The sequence below is a fragment of the Miscanthus floridulus genome, chromosome 3, assembly GCF_019320115.1.
Source record: "Miscanthus floridulus cultivar M001 chromosome 3, ASM1932011v1, whole genome shotgun sequence".
NCBI classification, from domain to species: Eukaryota; Viridiplantae; Streptophyta; class Magnoliopsida; order Poales; family Poaceae; genus Miscanthus; species Miscanthus floridulus.
In genome coordinates, this window is record NC_089582.1 from 116,039,862 (window position 1) to 116,049,216 (window position 9,355).

Below are 9,355 nucleotides of genomic sequence, written 5' to 3' on the forward strand. Positions count from 1 at the left end.
ACGTAGTCAGGTCCATATCCCTTCTTCCATGCAATTACTTGCTTCCCCTTCAGTTCATCCAAGAACTTAGCTTGACCATCATAACATTCCCACCTGCATTTCCTAGTGCTCTATTCAAACGAAAAATTATATCATATATGTCTTAGCAAAAGAAACAAAATACGATTTCATGGTTACCACAAAAATAGCCAACCTCATTATAGTCAACCATATGGCCACAATAATGGCCTATTCTAAGCTCCAAATGGACTAGACCATAGTTGGATTTAACACCACATTCGCACTTGACTGGAGGTGCTTTGTAAATTAACCTTTCTTTCTTCTTTTGCTTTGCCTTTGGAGGTTCTTCGGGCCATTTGTTCTTAGGACCATACAACCACTCCTTGAAACGACACTTCGCCATTGAATACACCTAAAAACATGACATTAGTACATGAACACATATAGCTCAATATTTCAACACATACACTTTGCATTTACTTCATGCTTGTTTGGATTAAATTGAAGGGTGGTGTTATGCTTGCAACAAAATATGACTTTGCTGAAATTTCTGATGATGATATTTGCTATGCTTTGGTATGTAAACGAGCTATGTTTTCACTTGATGATATTGTTAGTTCGGTACCTCCTGATGTCACTAACCTTTTGCAGGAGTATGAGGACATTTTCCAACTGAGATACCCCCGGGGCTGCCACCTATGAGAGGGATATAGCATCAAATCGATTTGATTCTGGGAGCGACCTTGCCCAACCGAGCTGCCTATCGAACCAATCTTGAGGAGACTAAGAAAATTTAGTAGCAAGTCCAAGACCTTTTGGACCGCGGGTATGTACGTGAAAGCCTTAGTCCTTGTGCCGTTCCTGTACTTTTGGTTCCTAAGAAAGATGGAACTTAGCGTATGTGTGTTGATTGTAGAGCCATCAATAATATTACTATTCAGTATCGTCATCCTATTCCTAGGCTAGACGACATGCTTGATGAGTTGTGTGGTTCTATAATTTTCACTAAGATTGACTTGCGAAGTGGCTACCACCAGATTAGAATGAAACTTAGAGATGAATGGAAAACTACGTTTAAAACCAAATTCGGGTTGTATGAGTGGTTAGTTATGCCTTTTGGTTTAATAAATGCACCTAGCACTTTCATGCGCTTAATGAATGAGGTTTTAAGAGCTTTTATTGGACATTTTGTGGTAGTTTACTTTGATGATATATTGATTTACAACAAGTCTTTTGATGAACATATGGATCACTTACGTACTGTTTTTAATGCTTTACGTGATGCACGTCTATTTGGTAACCTTGAGAAGTGCATCTTTTGCATGGATCGAGTTTCTTTTCTTGGCTATATTGTAACTCCATAGGGAATTGAGGTGGACGAGATGAAAATTGAAGCCATAAAGAGCTGGCCGGTTCCCCAAACTATCACACAGGTGAGGAGTTTTCTTAGTCTTGCAGGATTCTACTGCCGCTTTATCAAAGATTTCAGCACCATTGCTGTCCCATTGCATGAGTTGACGAAGAAAGGAGTGGTGTTTCATTGGGGAGAGGTACAAGAGGAGTCCTTTGACACTTTGAAGGACACGCTTACACACGCACCATTGCTGCAACTTCTAAATTTTGGTAAGACTTTTGAGCTAGAATGTGATGCTAGTGGAGTTGGCATTGGTGGTGTTTTGATGCAAGATAGTAAACCAGTTGCTTACTTTAGTGAAAAATTGCATGGTCCTGTTCTTAATTATTCCACGTATGATAAAGAATTATATGCACTTGTTCGTTCTTTAGAGACGTGGCATCATTATTTGTGGCCTAAAGAATTTGTTATTCATTCTGATCATGAATCGCTTAAGTATCTTCGCTCTTAAAATAATCTGAATCGTAGGCATGCTAAATGGGTTGAATTTATTGAATTTTTTCCTTATATTATCAAACACAAGAAAGGGAAGGATAATGTGATTGCTGATGCTTTGTCTAGAAGATATACATTGCTGTCCCAACTTGATTGTCGGATTTTTGGTCTTCAATCCATTAAAGAACAATATGCGCTTGATCCTGATTTTAAGGATGTGTTGCTTAATTATAGAGAGGGATGCGGAATAAGTTTATGATCAGTGATGGGGTTTTGTTTAGAGTTAACCGCCTATGCATTCTAGTTGGTTCCATTCGTCTTTTGTTGTTGCAAAAGGCATATGGAGGCGGATTGATGGGACATTTTGGTGCCTAGAAGACGGAGGAGGTGTTGTCCACACACTTCTTTTGGCTAAGGATGAGGCGAGATGTAGAGCGGTACGTGGCTCGGTGTGCCACATGTCAAAAAGCTAAGTCACGGTTGAACCCACATGGTCTGTATATGCTTCTTCCTGTTCCTTCTACTCCTTAGGCCGATATATCTATAGATTTTGTGTTGGGATTGCCAAGGACTAAGAGGGGGAGGGATAGTATTTTTGTGGTGATTGATCATTTTTCTAAGATGGCACATTTTATTCCTTGTCATAAGAGCAACGATGCTGTTCATATCGCTGACCTTTTCTTTCAAGAAATCATTCGCTTGCATGGTATGCCTTCTACTATTGTTTCAGATCGCGATGCAAAATTTTTGAGTCATTTTTGGCGCACGTTGTGGAATAAATTGGGGACTAAGCTGCTATTTTCTATAATATGTCATCCCCAAACTGATGGGCAAACTGAGGTTGTGAATTGAACATTGTCCACCATGTTGAGAGCCATTTTGAAGCGCAATTTGAAGATGTGGAAAGAGTGTTTGCTGCATGTGGAGTTTGCATATAACAGGGCGGAACATTCCACCACCAAGGTAAGTCCTTTTCAGGTAGTGTATGATTTTAACCCCTGTGCTCCTATTGATCTTTTGCCTTTACCTACCACTGAGAGAATACATAGTGATACTAGAGAGCATGCTGATTTTATTCGTAAGTTGCATGAAACAACTAAAGCAAATATTGAAAGAATGAATGAAAAGTATAGAATTACTGGTAGTAAAGGTAGAAAAGAGATTAAACTTGAACCGAGTGATTTGGTTTGGTTACATTTGAGAAAAGATAGATTCCCTGAGCTACATAAGTCTAAATTAATGTCAAGAGTAGCTGGTCCTTATAAGATCATTGAGAAAATAAATGATAATGCCTACAAACTTGAATTGCCACCCGAGTTCAGGGTTAGTCCCACCTTTAACATTGTAGATTTGAAACCTTATTTGGGAGAAGAAGATGAACTGAGTCGAGGATGACTCCAATTCAAGAGGGGGAGGATAATGAGGACATCACTTCTTTAGAGGTACCCGCTGATCCTCCAACCGTTATGCAAGGTCCAATGACCCGGGCTCAAAAGTGACAACTCAATTTAGAGGTGAGTTCGTTCTTAAGCGATACTTTTCATACTTTTGAGAATAGACTACTACCTAATAATGTTATCTTGCTTAGGAATATTGGAGAGGGTCATGAAGGACTTAGAGGAAGTGGTGGAGGTGATGATGACTAGCAAGGACGTCCAACACAAGCCGGAGGCCTAGTCCAACAAGAATTCAAGTCTACCTCGGCCTCTAGGACCAGTCTGCCTTAAACTAGTCACCTAGGATGCATCTAGACTCTGTTTTCGATGATCCACATATGGATGGAAAGCTAATTTGATAAGGAAGTCAATCCAAGTGGTTTCACGTCAAAACCTCTTCGGAATCAACAGGAATCATCGAAACAAGTCAGCATCCAGAATCTGCCAGGGTGCTGCGACACCTTCTTTTGGTCTGTTGGACCGTGTATCGTGTTTGGGCCCATTAAGGGGCGCATCTAGGGTAGACGACGACCCTAAGATCTTTATAATCATATGTCGCTGCCGTCATTAGGTTTTGGGTTTTGCTTAGATTAATCTGTCAAGAACAGTTTCGCCGTTCATCGGTTTGTGAGACCCCAACTTCATGAGTTTAATCATTCATCTACAATTTGGTTGCGTTCTTTCTTGTTCTTGCTTGTGTTTTTCATTGCACAGGTAGGGATTAGCTTTCTTGGTGAGGTCAACCTGGTCCGTGACTTGGTTGATAACCAGAGGAGCTGTGGTGCTAAGATTGCAGGGTTCGATTTTTCGATCTGAAGCTGGATCGGTGTGTCATTCTCCACCACAACGATAGTTACCATCACCTGACGGAAGATTGGGATCCCCGTCTCCATTACTCGCCGATCGTGGCTGCATAGCCTTGTCAGTGGAGACGGATGCACCTGCCTAGTTCCTCATGGGCCACGCGCGTGGGAGCTTTTGCCGACCGCACCCACCCGCTCAACTATGGGAGAGGTCGCTGCCATAGGGTGGTCCAGAGGAGCTCACCAGTGCATCCAAGCCAAGGCACGGTAGCCAAGTGGCGCAACCGACCTCCATGGTGACCTAATCTCCAAATCTATGAGCTCCTGGAATCAGCGGGGAAGAGGGCCACTGGTGGGCGGAGAAGGAGCACCAGTGGGGGAGGACAAGGAGAACCGGTAGGGAGAAGGACCACCGATGGGGGAGGATGAGGAGTATCGTGGGCGAGGAGGATGGGAAACAACAAGGAGGCGGTGAGAGGAACTCGAGCGAGCCTAGCTCGGGCCTAGCTCCACGAGAATAGTCGATTCAGATGTTCAATCTAGCCAGGCTATCTTTGTACGGATGGCCAGCCCTAACCAAGCTCCAATCCACTTCCAGGCAACCAAATAGGCCAAAATTGGCTCTAGAGAGCTAGGCTAGGGATTGACCACGCAACCAAACACATCCTCGTTTGCTCTCTAGGAGTAGTTGCCCTCTCTAGAACTCATGATTTCCCTCTGTTTTTTTTGTGAACTAGTAATTTGCGCGCGCCCATGCACGTTGTGATAACACCTTTGCGATTTCATCATATGAGATTGTAGACAGAGAGATGTCTAGGATTAGAACCATTAGACATTAGTAGCATAACTACTAACATAACCAAGGTATATGTTCAAAGGCACAAGCTTAGTACACATTGATACATTGATCCTAAGGTAGTACATTGGACGTACGGGATCATAATATCCATCACATGCGGGAGAGAAATAGAAGTTACTAGGGGATGCTACCGAGCCATGGCAGTGTGGTGCTTTTCTAGTTTCGATTGGATATGTCAGCACCGTCAGACTCACAGGTTGGAGTGGGCGAGAAGGCTGCTTAAATCAACACAATAGATGTTACTTTCTTAGCTACACAAGAATTTGATATGTACTACTATAAATGAAAATGCATTAGGAGCTATATTGCTTGGTTTGGAGCTGTACCTTTGGTTTCAAAGCAAGGACTGTAGCTTGTAATTTTGTTGTCGATGTTTGAATGGTGGTGGATCAAACCGACACCATAATAGCTTGTCCACTGGCATGCCTGATGACCTGTATATTAGAGAGAATAGTGTCTAGGCATGTGATGAGGGCGCAACCGATTGTATATGCGGGCTAAGTGGCTAACTAAAAGAACAGAGCAACACTCTAAGGTATAGTGTATAGGGTCTGAGGACATCACCTTTGTGCTGTTGTCTCTAGGATTCATCAAGAGCCTCTCTATCCACATTGAATTCGTCCGCGGTTAGAAATTCAAGGAAAAGCATGCATTGGACCAACGTCAAAAAGCATGCATTGGAGCTAAGTATTAGGAACTATGGTATGCATCATCTACATGAATATTGTGATGTTACATGTGTCCAAAAAACACATACAACTAGACTTATCAGATGTTTCATCGTCATCCTTGAAGTCTAGTGGTGCTTCAGAAAAGTACGTGGAGCGTGATAATTAGCATCCTAGGCATCACAAGATGTCTAATTAAACTACTAAAAGAATAGTATACCATAAAGGCAAGCAGAAATCAAAACATCGTAAAATTGGCATCCTAGGCATCATATAATGAAATATATTGTCAGTAAAGAGAACAAATGGCTCACATAGGCTGCAAACATAATAAGTTTGACTTTAAAACATTTTTTAAAGGGAAAACACAGTTTCAATCTACATAGTAGAGATGTTTATAAAAATTTGGAAATCAGACTACAAAATGTATGCAAGGACATTGAATAGAAGATAAAGCAATAATTTGTACAATAAACTGAGAACGTAACACTAAAGACATTACAACCAGGAAAATAAATAAGAGATAGAAGAGTTGATATTAACCCAAAAGGCAGATGTAATTACCCAATAGTAGAATAGTTAGGTAACACATTTTATTTTACGATCAGTCTACGTCTGCTGCCATTTGAAATCTCTGAATCACCGAGTAGAAGCACTGAATCACCGATACTAATTAGATATCTAGAAAGGCATGAGGCGATGCATTAACATTATTGTATTCTGTAAGTGTATAGTTAATTGTCAACTTTAGAATAAGGCAAGTCAGAATACTATTGAGCAACACTGTTTTAGTTTGCTTCCATACAAGCATAGATGCATGAAACTTTTTTCCACAATTATTAGGAGACATGTATCTTACCAGGAATTACCAAAGCAACAAATATACATGTATCTCCATTGTAGTGGCCAAATATAATTGGAAATATAGAGCAGAGAATAGTGGACGAAAGAACACTGCTCTATCTGGTCAGCTTACTGAAGGGCAGCCAGCAAAATTTCCCCTCTTAGCCTTGGAAAAAAAACACTTGCTATCACAACCCTAAATCAGGGAAGAACAACATTCCATTCCATCAGCACCAGCATGCATATAGAATTTTTGACTAGTTATTTGGACCATAAATAAATGACAAATATTGGTTGAATTAAAGGAATCAAAGGGACAACTGAAATAATTTAAAATACAAGCTGATTGTTCTAAACTAATTTATGAAAAGTTAGAAACACTCACACACCAAATAAGTTTTTTCAAGTTACAAAACAAACTGTAGGGAATGATTGAAGTTTCTAAGGTAACTAATTTTTAGGTCATCTAGAAACCACACAATAGAAACCTGAGTCAACTTGACCAATTCAGATTGGAAAACACCACAACCAAGTGGTAATGTATTCTAAAGGTTTTCTATGCAACCAAATATACATCAGTTCCCATCTAGCACTAAGAACTTAAAACTAAAATATACATCAAGCATAAAAAAGAAGAGTATTTTCCTTGCAGCTGGTAATTTACAGAAGCAAACTGTGAAAGCAAAAAAAGACAACATTATTTTAGAAAGAAAAATAACTTAGTACTATAGTTATTGTAGATTAACAGTAAAGAGTAATAAGAATAAGTGCCAAGCTTAGGTGAGGAATACAAAGATTGTGGCACAAGAAGCATGATGTGTATAGGGTACTCCCAAGGGTGACATAAGAGAAATTCACATAAACATTATAGGGGTACAGCACGAATCTTACCAGGACAAACAAAACCTACATAGATTGGCACGCCAGGAGCTCCTTACCAATAGTGCTAATCGTGCTAATCTTGCACACCTGTATAATGGTAAGTCTAAATTGATAATCTAGCAATGGCCATTGTGGCTATGAAAAAATCAATCATGAGACCTACAAAGTACCCAAAAGATTTTCCAGAATACACGGGCCATTATTTTCACTCCATATGAACTATGCACTTCGAAACTTTTTAACACACTGCCTCTTTTTTGTTTCAGTAGTCTCAACTAGAGTCGCACACCTCACTACAATAAAAATCATGTTTCAAACCACATGGACCTAGAGACCATTCCTTGGTTTGTTAAATTTACTACTTCAAAAGTAAACAACCATGCCGGACGTATGCAAGATAAAGACAACTTATATTGGCAACATGCTACTACTGCATATGCACAGAAGAGAGGGCAGCAATGGCTACAAAACCTAGCAAGCAGCAACTAATAACCCCTTTCGCACAGTGATCGGAAAATATGTAATACTGGCTCCTAAGGACACACGTAAATTCGATAAATGCAACTGCAGTCTATAAACACAATGTACCAAGCACACATCAGCAGGACACCCCCATGCCGCCTCTCTCGACGCTGGACGCTACGAGAGGATGCCTTTAGGCCAGATTCGATAGGGAAATGAACGGATCCATCCATGGAGGTCCTAGATCCGATAGTGGAGGCCTCGGATCGATCCAGCAAAGGTCGACACCCATTTACCCCGGGGAGCACCCTCGCATCGCGCTCGAAGCAACGAGAGAGGAGGAAGGAGGTGGGAGAGGCAAGCGCGCTCGCCTTGCGCCGATGGCCGCCGCTGGAGCATGCCCGTGCTGGGGCACCACGCCACCACCGCGTTGAGGCCTGTCCATGCCAGGGCTATCGTGTCTAAGGGGGCCGTACCGAGCCACCACGCTGGGGGCCTTCCTCGCTAGGGGCCTACCACGTCGCCGCCATCGCTGTCAGGACACTCACGATGGGGCCTGCCCTAGCCAAGAGAGAGGGAGAGGGAGGACTAGAGGAGAGGCAGGCACGAGAGAGAGGAGCGTGTGCTGTGAATCAGAAGTCAGCTATACATTTGGTGTTGAGTAGAAGCGGAAGCAACAGAAGCTACAAGAAGATGCTCCGGACAGAAGCAGATTCAAGCAACATCTGTCATAGGATCAAAGATCGGATGACCAGAATTAATCGAAGTGACGTGTACGCTCTCATTGAGGTTGAGCTCCTGCGGTTCTCTTATTTTTAAATTGAGCCGATCGAGGGAGTGTTCGGCTGCTCGTAAAGCCGCTTATGCTGATTTGTATGGCTAATTTTTTGGGAGAGAAAAATACTATACCATAGCTTATAAGCTGGCTTTTACGAGCAGCCGAACACTCCCCGAGTTCGGTTAGGTAGAAGTATAAACTGTGGGGTGGGGCTTCAGCAATCAGCAGCCCAAACTGTGGACCACATACGTACATGTGGTGGACCAAGCGAAAGGGTCAGCGACTAGAGCGAGTGAAGTTGCTTTGCAGTAGTTGGTGAGGATAGGCATGCCTTTCTCGGGTTGTTCCTGCAACGCCTAGAACACACGCGCGAACCTGTGCATAAATTCTAGACACGCACGCTGTCGACTTCCTATATCGGTGGCCGCTGCCCGCCGACCACTAGGGCTGTGTCGGCCGTCTGGTGATTGGTGTCGACAGCCGAGCAGCAGCAAGTCTAGCAGCGTGAGGCCACCATCACCACGGGGACAAAGACTAGAGGCAGCATAAGGATGGACGGAGGGCCGGCGTGCCAGGTCTCGTCGTGTGGAGACAGGGGTGGCCGTGCATTGCAATGCAGCTGGTGGACCTGGGGCATGGCACGGGCACCAGCGCACACCACACACATCAGTTGCGCCTAGGTCCATGCCTCCATAGTCCACACACATGCGCGCGAGCGTGATCCATGGACCGCGTGGGGCTCATGCGCTCGAATTTTTTTAGCTCTATTTTTTTA